The sequence below is a fragment of the Ambystoma mexicanum genome, chromosome 5q (assembly GCF_040938575.1).
Source record: "Ambystoma mexicanum isolate Mex_15411 chromosome 5q, UKY_AmexF1_1, whole genome shotgun sequence".
NCBI lineage: Eukaryota > Metazoa > Chordata > Amphibia > Caudata > Ambystomatidae > Ambystoma > Ambystoma mexicanum.
Genome location: NC_090933.1, coordinates 464,850,020 through 464,862,958, shown reverse-complemented (window position 1 = coordinate 464,862,958; position 12,939 = coordinate 464,850,020).

The window sequence follows — 12,939 nt, the reverse complement described above, 5'->3', positions numbered from 1 at the left end:
GGAAAGGCCGACACAAACCCTGATTCATGGAACTGTGCATTTTTGCAGTGCAAAGTCATTTTGTACTGCAAAATGGGCTTTTTACTGACTTTGCACTGCAAATATTCCATGAATCTGGCCCTATGATTTTAAATGGCATCATTATACTTTTGAAAAGGCTGTACCTCACCCCAAAAAGCAACGCATCCTATGAGCTATATCAACACTTTGGTGCCAGGTGCACCCCGCTCTCTGCCTAATTTTAAAGAGCTACTGGGCGGATTTCCAACAAAGGTATGTATTCCCGAACCTTCTGCCACTACTTAGGTAAGTTTGGGGAAAATCTGTCGGGCTGCTTAGACTCTGAGGGCCTGATTCTGAGCTTCTGATAAAAGTAGTGAAGACAGCAGACAGTCTCCCCTCCAGTTTCCAGCACCACCACTCTGAGGTGGGTGGAAGAATTAGACAGGAGATGTTGTGGTTTCTGGCAGCAAAAGCTGCTAGAATCTATCCTTTTGACAGACACGTGCCCCAATGGAGCTACAAGCATTTATTAAAACGGCTACTTTTCTTAAGCTTTCAGTGAAATAGAAAAGTGGTGCTGCCATTTATGATATGGTATTTTTATAAAGGGAAAATGTGTGAACTAGAGTTGGAGGTGCCATGTTTGAACTCTTTTTAGATGTGCGAAAAAATTGGCTTTTGGAAGGAGAATCCTTTTGAAGTGCTTACCCAGCATTCCTGATGGTTACTAGAATGCTGTCAAGCCACAAATCTGTCATATGCAAAAATCGAGGTTTAGATGTCAGACCAACATATTTTCACTTTTACAGATTATGGTGCTTTTAAGTTAAGTTTTCATCCTTCATGGAAGAATACGTCTATGTTTGCATGAAAATCAGAATCGAGCCCAGAGTCTAAAAAGTGAGCATCTCCACTTTGGGGAAACCAATGCAAAAGTGAATAAACACCCTGTTTTGATGCTTTATAGGCTTTAAGCTTTTGGACAGATTTGCAGCAAATATTGCAGTTTTCGAGCACCTGAGGCAAATAATCCCTTGTTAAAATGTCACTCTGAGGTGTCCAGTTTAAACGTTTCAAAAGGGATTAGCCATAGAATGTTGACTAATCCAATCGTTCATAAGTGTCACCTTAACAATAGGACGACAAATGTTGCTCTATAATGCATACATACAAATCTATGTTAAAACCTAAGAATATGCACAGTTTAAATGCCATCTTTTTTATCAACCTGTTGATGGCTCTGTGGCTCCAGATATGTCATTATGACATCAAAGATAATTTCGTCTGGAATGTTGATATGGTTCCGCAATTCCTTTTGTTCCCTGTACGTCCGAGTTAAAATACTTTCACTTTGCTGTCTACTGCCTTTAATTAATTTTTGAGGAACTGCCCTAACTATTGTAACTCTTCAGGGCCCTGTGGGATGGCCAAACAGGAATAGCTTGAATCTTTTGAGGCTCCTATTCAATATTAATAAGTAAAATAATCTACCCCAAAAATGTATCTCTGAAGGTGTGACGAAATGACTTTTGCGTTGCAGGATTAGTATAGGCTAGGGTACATACTCAGCACTTAAGCTTCAACTGCTACAAAACAAGAGTGTTTGCAATCATTAATCTAAGAAGGGCATAGATAAGCAATATACCTGCTTCGCCTCTTGTGGTAACGTGTGCAGCGCGAAGGCTATTCTTCGAAAGGGGTGTGAATTGATCCAGTAGCAACCCAAACAGCAATATAACAATAGTCCAAAATAAAGAGATGTCCAATTAAGGTTCTACAAAACATATCTGTACTTTAGTTAAACACACCATCTGCAAACATAACTAAATAGAAAAACACTACACAAAACCCGCTCTTGCAAGACAAGATGCAGCACTCTGGGTAGTGAATCAGGCACGAAAGACAAGCAATAACCATAATGTTATTAAAATAATATGTTCTTGAGTGCAAAAGGAGATTAAGTGACACAATGAGTCCCACCCAAAACTGGACCAACGGGCAGTTATTATGCAATAATACCTTCTGCGTTTCTCTGTGGTTCAACAGCGTCAAACCAGGCTTCTCATTGCTGCTTTTGTTATTCGAATTAGGCTCAAATTCATTGGTTACATCGTTCCAGACAGTGAGCAAGTGTTGAGATGGGGTGGAGCTGAAGGTCACTGCGGTTTGTCAAGTGTGGATCATGAGGGTCACCAAGTCCGGTTTGACAGTTGGTAAGACAGTGGAAAATGCTGGTGTATAGATATACAGTTCGAAATAGGTGGTCTGATGTGACGTCGAGGGTCGCGGATCGATGAGGACTTCATGGTTGGTCCGACTGGTGATGAAGATGGACAGCGAAGATGCTAGTATTTCAAAGTGCAGCTTGAAGTGGCGTTCATTGAAGTGCAGATCGTGGGAGCCATCAGGTTTGGTTTGACAGGCGGTTCCACAGCGAAGACGCTGGTGACTGCATGTGCAGTTTGAGTTGGGCAGCTCTGGTGCAGCTTTCAAATGTCGCAGTTCAAAGGATCCCAAAGGGTGTAGTCCATTGTCAATAAAGATCCACAACGAAGATGCTGGTGGTTCAAAGGCAGTGGGTACAAGAATGAGCTTCAGTCCTGGGCAACAATGCACTCAGCTAGTAAGGGGCGATGGCAAAATGGTTAGAGTGTGCAGAACAGCGGGTCGAAGATCAGTCGAGCACCAAAAGCAGCTTGGGTTTTCCTGTTAGTTCAAATGGGGTTGAACAGGTTGAATCATGGCTCGCAGTTGTTTAACCATGAAAATAAGGCATCTTGGCTGTTTTGACTTTTAGGTTGCTTTGAGTCCCAATCCAGGGCCTCAATGATAAGATTTGTCCTTGTTCTCGGACACTGGAACGCACTCCCAGGGTCCTTCAGAACGATGGGTCATAGGCATCAGTGTGACTGGCAGAGATGCAGGTCTTCTTCCAGCATCACGTCACCCTCAATGTGCCCTGGGGATGGTTAGGGAGCAGAGCTTACCACTGCCTTGGATGCCCAGTCTTCACCTCCAGTGGAGGGCTATGGAAAGTCAATACTCCCAACAGAGATGCAATGAATTCTTTTTCAAGTTGTAGTTCAAGAGTGGATCAAAGAAGGAGTGGGTGATCCCTTCTTTTAAAGGCGCACATCTACATGTGATCGATCAAATGCAAGTCTGCTTTTGGGATCCAATCCCTATCCTAACATCACACCCAAAGTGCTCTATTTTACAGAACGTGGAGGCTACAGAAATTATAGATAGAGGAAGAAAGAAACAAGATTGGGGAACCTTCCTCCAGCTGTAGGGAGCACCCTCTGCCTACACTAACCCTGTGCCCATCCCTGTTAATGGAATCAAAGTCCCTTTTGGTATGCAGCACCCTCGTGTGAGGCTACTCTTTTTGTGAATGGGTGTGCCCTTTGATTCTGGGACATCTTTGATTTCCATGACAGCTTCTTGTGGAGTGGCTGTCTCTCTGGGGAGTGTGTTACCTGCTCCCACAAAGGAGCAAATAGAGGAAACACCCATGGCGACAGTCTTGCTGGGAGCAGCTAAAACAGCCTGGCTGGAGCATACATTCATAATCCTTCCACAGTTGAGATGAGCTCACAGGACTGACACATGTTTGATATCAAATTGATGCAGATGGATAATTATCAGGGATACTAGCCACCATGAAAGTAACTCTCATAGTTATGCAGTTTTCAAAGTAGGGATGCACATCTTAAATGCAGCCACCATGCTGCAGTGACTTGGCTCTCACAGCAGCTGTCAATTGGTACCTGAGACCCCAGAACCTGCTTTTTGTCATCACTGGATAGAAGGTGCTGGGGGCTGTAGATCAGGCTACTGATCCAGCAGGGCACAGATGCATAGTATGCTTTTGCCATGCAGCTTATGAAAGGTGAAATTGATTTGCAGATTACCCTTTCTGAGATGTAATAAACAACATCATTTTATTAATTAATACAAATCAAAAAGTCAGCGATACTACACTCTTGAGAGATGACAATTACTCACAAATGGAAACAACATTTCCAGGTACATAACAACATAGGTGTCAATATCATCATGAAACATATCATTTAGGAAGTGGCGAAATGCGATTGGAGCATTGTACAACTTGAATGGCATTACCACATATTCTTAATGGCCAGAGAATGTGTCAAAAGATGTGTTCTATTAATAAAATGGAAAAACAAATTTCAAGTTCTATGCACCTATACGATTTAATTTTCTATAGTGGTTGGCCACTCATTCTTGAGCCAATATGAGGATTATTTTACAGAAATCACATATAGTATGTGGCAATATTCACATGTCCAAGCTCCTACTCCTCTTTCATTGAGAGAAGGATCATCAACTGAATAAATAGAGTAGTTAATCTTTTGTCGTGAGAGGTATGTGATGAGTAGTGGCAACACCTCTATCATTAAAGGTCCCTATTTCCTCATGTCTGTCATCTCTAAGATGGTATTGATTTGTAATGGTGGACAAAATAACTGAAAATAAAATAGTGGGTTGATTTTTTCAAGATAGTAGTACAAAATGATGTCGTACTAACAGAGATAGAGAGCTCATCCCTATACCCCTGAGGGAGGATTAGCCTATGAATGTCCTAACAACTCTAGATTGGTCGTTTCTGGTACACAATCTACTGGTGAGCAAAGGCTCATCTTGTTTCTTTGTTCCTGTTTTTGGGGAGCTGAAGACCCTCTACGGTTACCTAATGTCACAGGTTTGGATCCTTCACACCTTTCCATCTATATTTCATCTCATGGTACAAATCTCCCTTTCATTCAACCATTCTCTGATTTAATTGGACAATAATATTTACAAGATTCATTTTTTCAGGCAGGGAAACTTCCTAAGGGTAGTCTTTACTTCATCATTAAGGCCTAGATTCAAGAACGTCACTTGAACATCCTAAGACCAACTAATCTTAGTTACCAAACCCCTGAATTGGAACACAAAGTTTATTAAATCTTGAGATCCTTATTTAATATCTATGTTTTCATTATGTCTACACTGATATAAATATTGTCCATCAAACATTTGTTTGAAGATTTAGTAATAGACATCCTAACTGTTTAAAATATTGCCATTAATATCTACTTAAGTCAAACGTGATAATGATATGATATGATATGGCATTTATAACGTGCCAAACAAGAATAGCTTGAATCTTATGAAGCTCCTATTCAATTTAATAAGTAAAATAATCTACCCCAAAAACTTAACGTATCTCTGCAGGTGTGGCTCAATTACTTTTGCAGGATTCCAAGGATGAGTAGAGGCTAGGGTACATGCTCAGCACTTAATGTGCTACAAAACATAAGTGTTCCAAATCATTAATCTAAAACGGGCACAGATAAGCAATATACATCCTTTGCCCCTTGTGGTAACGTGTGCAGCGGGAAGGCTATTCTCTCGAAAGGGGTGTGAATTGATCCAGTAGCAACCCAAACATCAATAATACAATAGTCCAAAATAAAGGGGATGTCCAAAGGCAAATTCCAACCTAGCTTTAATAGGTAAGTAGCCTTCTGGCTTCCCTATGATAGTGACACAAGTGTCCTAAGCTTTACAAACAAAGGGGTATTCAAAACCTATTCTTAAAGGTCCATCTCTATCTAATTCAACAGAACTCAACAAAACAAAAACCTTAGCAATTCCTTGGGCATGCCTTCAGACGTTACTCACAGTCTGGACTCCTCCAAAATAACAAAAGTTCCCTCAAGGGCCACAGCTTTCCTCAGAATTCTCCACAGATCCCTCCAGGGCTTTAGGTGTTTGAAGGATTCACAACACATCTGACCAAGATGCAAGCTTTTCTCAGGATTCACCGCCAGCCTCTCTTGGAACATGATTCACAGAAGGTCCATCAAGAACCTTAGTTCTTCACAGGATTCACAACAAATCTGTCCTTGAAATTAGATTTTCTCTGGATTCTCAACAGTGCCTTCTTGGTCCTTAAGTTTTCTATGGATTCCCAATAGGGTCCTATTGGACTGCAACTTTTCTCAGGATTCCCAATAGGTCCGTCCTGGTACTCAACGTTTCTCTGGATTCACCACAGGTTCGTCCTCGACCTTAGATTTTCTCATGACTCACAACAGATCCAGGTTGGAGCTTAGCAATTCTAAGGATTTAGAAGCTGACTTAATTTGAACTCAGCTGTCCACATGAGTCACAACAGGTTCAACCAGGACCTTAGATTTTCACAGGATTCACAACAAATTTATCCTAAACTATCCCTTTTCTCAAGATTCACAACTGGTGTGTCTTGGACCTTAGCCATTTTCAGGATTCACAAGAGATCCTTCCAGGACCCTAGCTTTTTCCTGGATTCCCAGCAGTTTCCCCTTGATGTTAACTTTTCTCTGGATTCACAATGTGTCCCCCCCTGGTCATTATATTTTCTCAAAATTTAAAACAGGTTTAATGGGTATTTCTTCACCCTCATCGAGTTTCCTTGTCAGGCAGTCAATATTCTATCACCCTCCTACCAGGGTCAGGTTTCCCTCTGTTTCTTAGGTGTTATAAGTGGTAATGTGTGACTAACTAATTCCCAGAGGGACTTGGAGATTCACAAGTGTACTACTAGCATCGCCAGATCCAGATAGCTGTCAGATACATTTTCCCAGTCTTGATAATCTCTACCGCTGCCACCAGGAAGCTTTCACTTGCCTCTCCCAGTGTTCTGCCTCTTCCCAGGCAGGTAGTTCTCCTCCAATCTCTTCTTGTATCCAGGGACCAGTGTGCCTCTCATCAGGTTGAACTGAAATTCTTCCTCCTACTTCAATTTCCACAGTTCTTTTACACACCTTGGGCCTCATTACGACCCAGGCGGTAAGTTACCGCCTGGGTCGTACCTTTACCACCATGGCGTAAACTATGTTTATGCCATGGTGGTTGGCGGACTTACCGCCCCATTCCGAGGTGAGTGGGGCGGTAAGTCCCCATTAAACCATTTACCCTTCCCCATTCCCATTTTTGCCCCATAGGGCATAATGGGAGTGGGGAAGGCGTTAATTACGCCACCGTAAATTATGGTGGCGTAATTAACAACAAGGTCCCTTAGCGCCATGGATTTTAACACCTGCTAAAAGCAGGTGTTAAAACCTCCATGGCGCTAAGGGACCTCGGAATCAGGCGGTAAGGGTCGGCGCTGTTTACGCCGCCGTAAACCCCTTACCGCCTGGGTCCTAATGAGGCCCCTTGTGTTGGGAAGATGTGTAAAATCCAGTCTCTGGTCCGGTTTGATCAATTCATTTTGAATTCTTAATTATCCTCATTATCTTATTATTTGGCTAGGCATTGCACTGGCTAATTACTTGACATGGTGACAATACAGTAAATTGGGATTGCATGGGTTTAAGGGCATTGTTGGCATTTGGCACTATCTTGGATTTTTCCCTATTGTGGGAAATAGGTTTGTGAATCCCAGTTGGATCTCCAGTTGGCAGAATGCTTGTCAGCAAACTGTGCAAAGACATGCAGATCTTCAGATCTTTCCTGGGTCTTGATTTGGTTTGAAAAGAGCTATTGGTTTCTTCCACGATTGTACTTAGATCAGTGATTTGAGGAAGTTAATCGCAGCTTAGCTGCTCTAACCAAGGAGCTAGTTGTGGAGGGCCACGGGCATTGTGGTAGTTAGAGATTGGCGTTTAGAGCAACTTTGGTAAGTGTCAACAAAATTGGATGACATTAATGTTGGTTTTATCAAAGTAAATCAACTATGCTAGAATATCGGGTACACTAACTGACTGGTGAAATCTGCCTGTCAAATGAAGTGATATGGAACTGAAGGAGGGCCAGGGCAGCAATAATGCACTTATAAGCGACAGCCATATGGGCCCTTAACAGCAGATCACAAGGGAACACCATTTTGTCCCTAAAGTCATTAACTCTGCCACACTGCAAGTATGCTTTCTTTTTTTATAGTGTGGACATATACACTTCTACAGATTCCACTTTTGGAGTTAAGCCACAGCAAGGTTATATTAGTCACCCACAATCACACATATTGGTTTTAGCAGTGAAGCTCACTGTGCAATTTAGGCACCTGGCCATATACTTTCTGAGCTTAACTTGGTACAAAGATTTGTTTAACAGGACTGCAATAATTCGGTCTTATTGTTTTCCTCCCTAAACACACAAATGAGATAACAAACCTGACAATATTTAAATACCTATAGCAGGTGTCTGAAACCTGCAATTCTCCTTATGTTTTGGCCTAGAACTCTGCTCAGTCTCAACCAGCATAATGAAAGGTGAGGTATTACGGGAGCTACAATGGCAAATGCTGACTCTGTCGGATGCAGCCAGTGCATTCATTGTACTGGTGCGGCTTGATGGTGTGCAACGAGTAATGTTGCTAGGTTGTTTTCTCTAGTTTTCCCGCTCTCCAGCTTTCTAGCTGTCCGGAGATACTTGCAGAGACGCGTATTCTTTTAGAGTTAGCACAGTTCCACGCTCAGCTCCCCACGGCGAGCGTTGGCAGAGAGTGCATTGGGAAGAGTGTGGACTTCGCTTTGCCAGCAAGGCTCGAACCGCTCGTCCCCAAAGTGTGTGGAGAGTGGTTGGATCGTGGAGGTACACGAAGATACCAGGTGGTAAGGCAGGTTGGCATTGCTGAGGTCGGGATTAGCTGTGTGGCCAGGACCTGCTGTTATAATAAGGACAAAGCAGCCTTCTAGAGGGAGCAAATTGTTCCCCTCTTTTCATCCCTGTATTCCTTTATCCCACGCCTATAGTGCCATTTTTAGTGGAGAGGTAACCTGTTCGCTTGCTGTGCTGTGGCTGTGTTGGAAGTCATTACTGTGTTTAGGACTACCATTCCAGACCATCTAGAGGCAACTGTGGAGTTTGACCCCTGGAGCTTTCCTTTTATGGCTATATCTGTGCCCATGTTGCGCTGAAGAGGCCCGTTTCACTTGCTGTACTGTGGCTGTGCTGGAAGTGCTTACCGTGTTTTCATTCCCAGACCATCTAGAGGAAACTGTGGGGTTTGACCCTTGGAGCCTATCTTTCCAGGCTATATTCATCTTCATTTTTAAAGCTGGGAGAACTGCCAACTCCTTTCCATCGTATCTACACTTAGCAGTGGCCTCTTGTAACCGGCATGCATTGCGGCAACTGCAGGGCTTATATGTGCCCTTTGAACCACTCAGTGTACATATATTTGATTAAGGACACTGAAGCATCATGCCAGTGTCGCCGTCACTCAGTCAGGTGTAATGGTGGATGGCGAGGGAGGACTGCTCATAATGGGTAACAAGGTTGCAGTCTGCTTCAATGTGTTGGAAAATCAGGACTCCGGTACTATTAAGAACATGCCAATGGCAACTGCAGGTGAGGCCTCCACTCCCGATGCCTGTACTTATTCCTTGAGGCACCATCGTATTTGTCCACCTAAGGTAATCCAAGCACCAGGGGCGTTGTTAGGTTTGTAAAAGATCTGGGGCTACACTAATGTTGGGAGTGTCGGGACTCGGGGCTAGATAGCCTTTTGGTCGTAGCCCCTGATTTCTATCCGAGGCTACAACCAAAAGACCCTGTGCTATAGCCCCCTCAGGCCCCGTAGCAACGCCTCTGCCAAGCACAGGTGGTACAAACAAGCTTTTGACTAATAGACAGTCACCTAGGATTTCTAAGTTCTTCCCGATTTGTGATGATAGAGGAAAATAGATATTTAAACCCGTTAGAGCTCAAATGCTCCAAGAGACTGCACTGTCTGATAGTACAATAGGTGCAATTTCAATTGACAATTAACATCTTGTTAATGCACATATAACCAATCCAACAGATGGTGATTCATGTGATAATGGCGCTGGTAATGCAGGGATTATCTTATTTGTCAGCCATCTACAACTGATATGATATGATATGGCATTTATAACGCGCCTATACACAAGTGTTTCAAGGCGCGATGAGGCAAGGGAGGGGGAACAAAGGGAAGACAGAACAACAATCTTACTAGGCCAGGTGTCACTCAGATCTCAGAAGTGCATGGGGAGGGGAAAGGGAAAAGTGCGTGGGGGAAGCGAGAGGGGAAAGTGCAGTACATGGGATAGTAGAATAAATAAGATAAATAAAAACGGCCACTGGTGGCAAGTGCAAGGTAAGTGCAGACATAACTGCTGGTAGGGGGACTGTAGGGATACAGAAACAGACCCCAGGTGCAGGGGCTGCCAGGGTGGCAGTGCAAGTGGGCAAATGGCGGGGCCTGGGCCTGAGAATCAGAAAGGGTGGCCGGGTAACAAGTGCAGTTTCTGCCAGGAATTCAGCAGTGGGAGAGAAAGCAGAGGCAAAGAGGAAGGTTTTGAGGTGCTTCCAGAACCGGAGATGGTTCTCCTCAAGTTTCAGGGAGGCAGGAAGGCTGTTCCAGAGGGAGGCTCCTGCCAAAGAGAGAGATCTACCACCAACTTGTCGCTTGGAGAAGTGACTGACACTGAGGGAGTTGGATGCGGATGAGCGAAGAGCACGAGAAGGAAGATATTTAGGGAGAGAGAGTTGAAGGTATTTTGGCCCCAGAAGGCCTTGTGGACAATGCAGAGGGTTTTGAACTTTATCCTCGCAGCCACTGGGAGCCAGTGCAGAGATTTCAGTCCTGGAGAGATACGATCCCTGGGCTTGAGGCCAAGGACTAGTCCCGCAGTCCTGCTCTGGATAAGTTGCCGAGGACAGAGTAGAGGCATGCAAATTTAGATAGAGGCTGTTACAATAGTCCAGCCTGGAAAGAACAAGGGCTCTGGAGTCAGTGAGCTTCTGGGGGAAGGAGAGGAAAGGAAGAATACCTCTGAGGAGGTGCAGCTGGTAGTGTGACTTCTTAGAGACGTCAGAGATGTGAGGAGAGAAAGAGAGTGTGGAGTCGAAGATGACTCTGAGGTTTTTAGCCTTGCAGGTGGGAGCAGGAAGAGGGCCAAGAGAGGCCGGCCAGAGAGCTGCAGGGAAGGAGGGAGCAGGTGTGCCGATGAGTAGAATCTCAGTCTTACTGGCATTGAGGCAAATGGCATTGGCGGCACACCACTCATGGATGGCAGATAGACAGTCAGAGATGAGGGAAGGAGAGGAGGAGGCCGAGGGTAGCCTGAAAAGGAGTTGGGTATCATCTGCATAGCACTGAGAGTTGGGGCAAAGAGTGGCGATGCGGTGGGCAGGAGTGCCAGGCATTGGTTGAACAGCCAGAGAGAGAGGTTAGACCCCTGGGGGACACCACAGGTAGAAAAAAAGATTTCAGAGATGAAGGACCCAAGTTGGACCTCGGAGGGTCGGTTGGAGAGGAAAGAAGTCAGCCACGCCAGAGCCTGACCAGTGATACCCAGGTTATCACGGAGACGGTTAAGCAGGATGCCATGGTTGACAGTGTCAAAGGCAGAAGAGAGATCAAGCAAGATGAGGACGCAAGGGGTGTTGGAGTCAAGGTTGGAGAGCAGGTCTTCACAGATGTTCAGGAGAGCAGTTTCCATGCTTCTGGCAGCTGTGAAGCCAGACTGATGGTCATGAAGACAACCAACAGATTCAGTGTGGAGATTAAGCTGGGAGATGGCCGGTTTCTCCAGGAGCTTGCCCAGGAAGGGAGTGATGGAGATTGAGCGATAGTTAGCTGGGCAGGAGGGTTGGCAGAGGGTTTCTTAAGAAGAGGGTGCACAAGGGAGTGCTTCAGGGCAGATGGGAAGACACCAGTGGCAAAGGAGTGATTGCAGATCTCAGCCAGGCAGGAGCCAGGGTGTCAATGTGGTCCTTGATAGTTTTGAAGGAACCAGGTGAACCTGTTTCGACGAGACTTTCATAGATCGGACTTGTCTAGAGACCTCATCTGCAGAGGAAAGGGGAAAGGCAGAGAAGGAGGGAGGGGGATGGCTGCAGAAGAGCTAGAGGAAGAGCAGGGAATAGAGGGAAGGAGGCGATAGGAGGAGAGTGAGGACAGGATGTCCTGAGTTTTAGAAATGAAGTGAAAAGCCAGTGCCGTGCAGAGGCCCTGGGAAGGGACAGGAGAGGTAGAGACTGTGACAGGATTGGCCAGTTTCTAGCAGATTCTAAAGAGTTCAGCCGAGTTGTTAGATACCGCAGAGACGCGGTCTTGGATATGAGCTTTCTTCTTGGTGAGGACAGAGCGCTGGTATTGCCTTTGCAGCAGGCGGCAGGCCAGTTTGTCAGAGGATGAACTTGAAGCACGCCATTTCCCCTCGCTCACCCTATACTTGCGTTTTAGGGTGACCAGGTCTGAGTTGTACCAGGAGTTGCACTTGGCTTTGGGCTTCAGACGGATTCTCATGACAGGGGCAAGGATATCAAGAGTATCAGATATAGAAGAGTGGGGTGTGGAGATTGCTGTGTCAGGGTGAGAGTCAGCCAAAGGGGGAGGAGGAGGTGAGAAGGTGGCGGCAAAAGCCTCAACTGACACGCGCATCATGGGTCAGATGACCAAGAAGGTGGGTGGCAGTGATGGGGGTGGCTTGACCTGAGGGGTAGGGAGGGTGAGGTGGGAGGATAGGAGAAAGTGATCACTCCAGGAGAGAGGAGTGGAGAAAGGGACAGAGAGGGGATGGTTTGAGGAGATCAGAACATCGAGAGTGTGCCCTGCAGAGTGAGTCGGGCCAGAGGGGAGAATAGTAAGTGATAGAGCATCGCAGAGGTCGCGAAAGAGTCCAGAGCGAGGACAGGAGGCATCCAGGTGGATGTTGAAGTCTCCAAGATGGAGGATTTCAGTAGTAGAGGCCAGGAGTGAGGAGGAGAGGTCCGCCCACTCAGAGAGGAAGGAACAAATCTGACCAGGCGGCCAATAGATAGTACCCACAGTAAGGGAGTGGCTAGGTGAGAGAGAGAGCCTGCAGAGAAGGCATTCAAACGTGGAGTAGGCCTGCACAGGAGTGACAGTGACAGGAATCCACTCAGGGAAGATCAGGGCTACACCACCACCAGAGCGGTTGGACCTGGGCA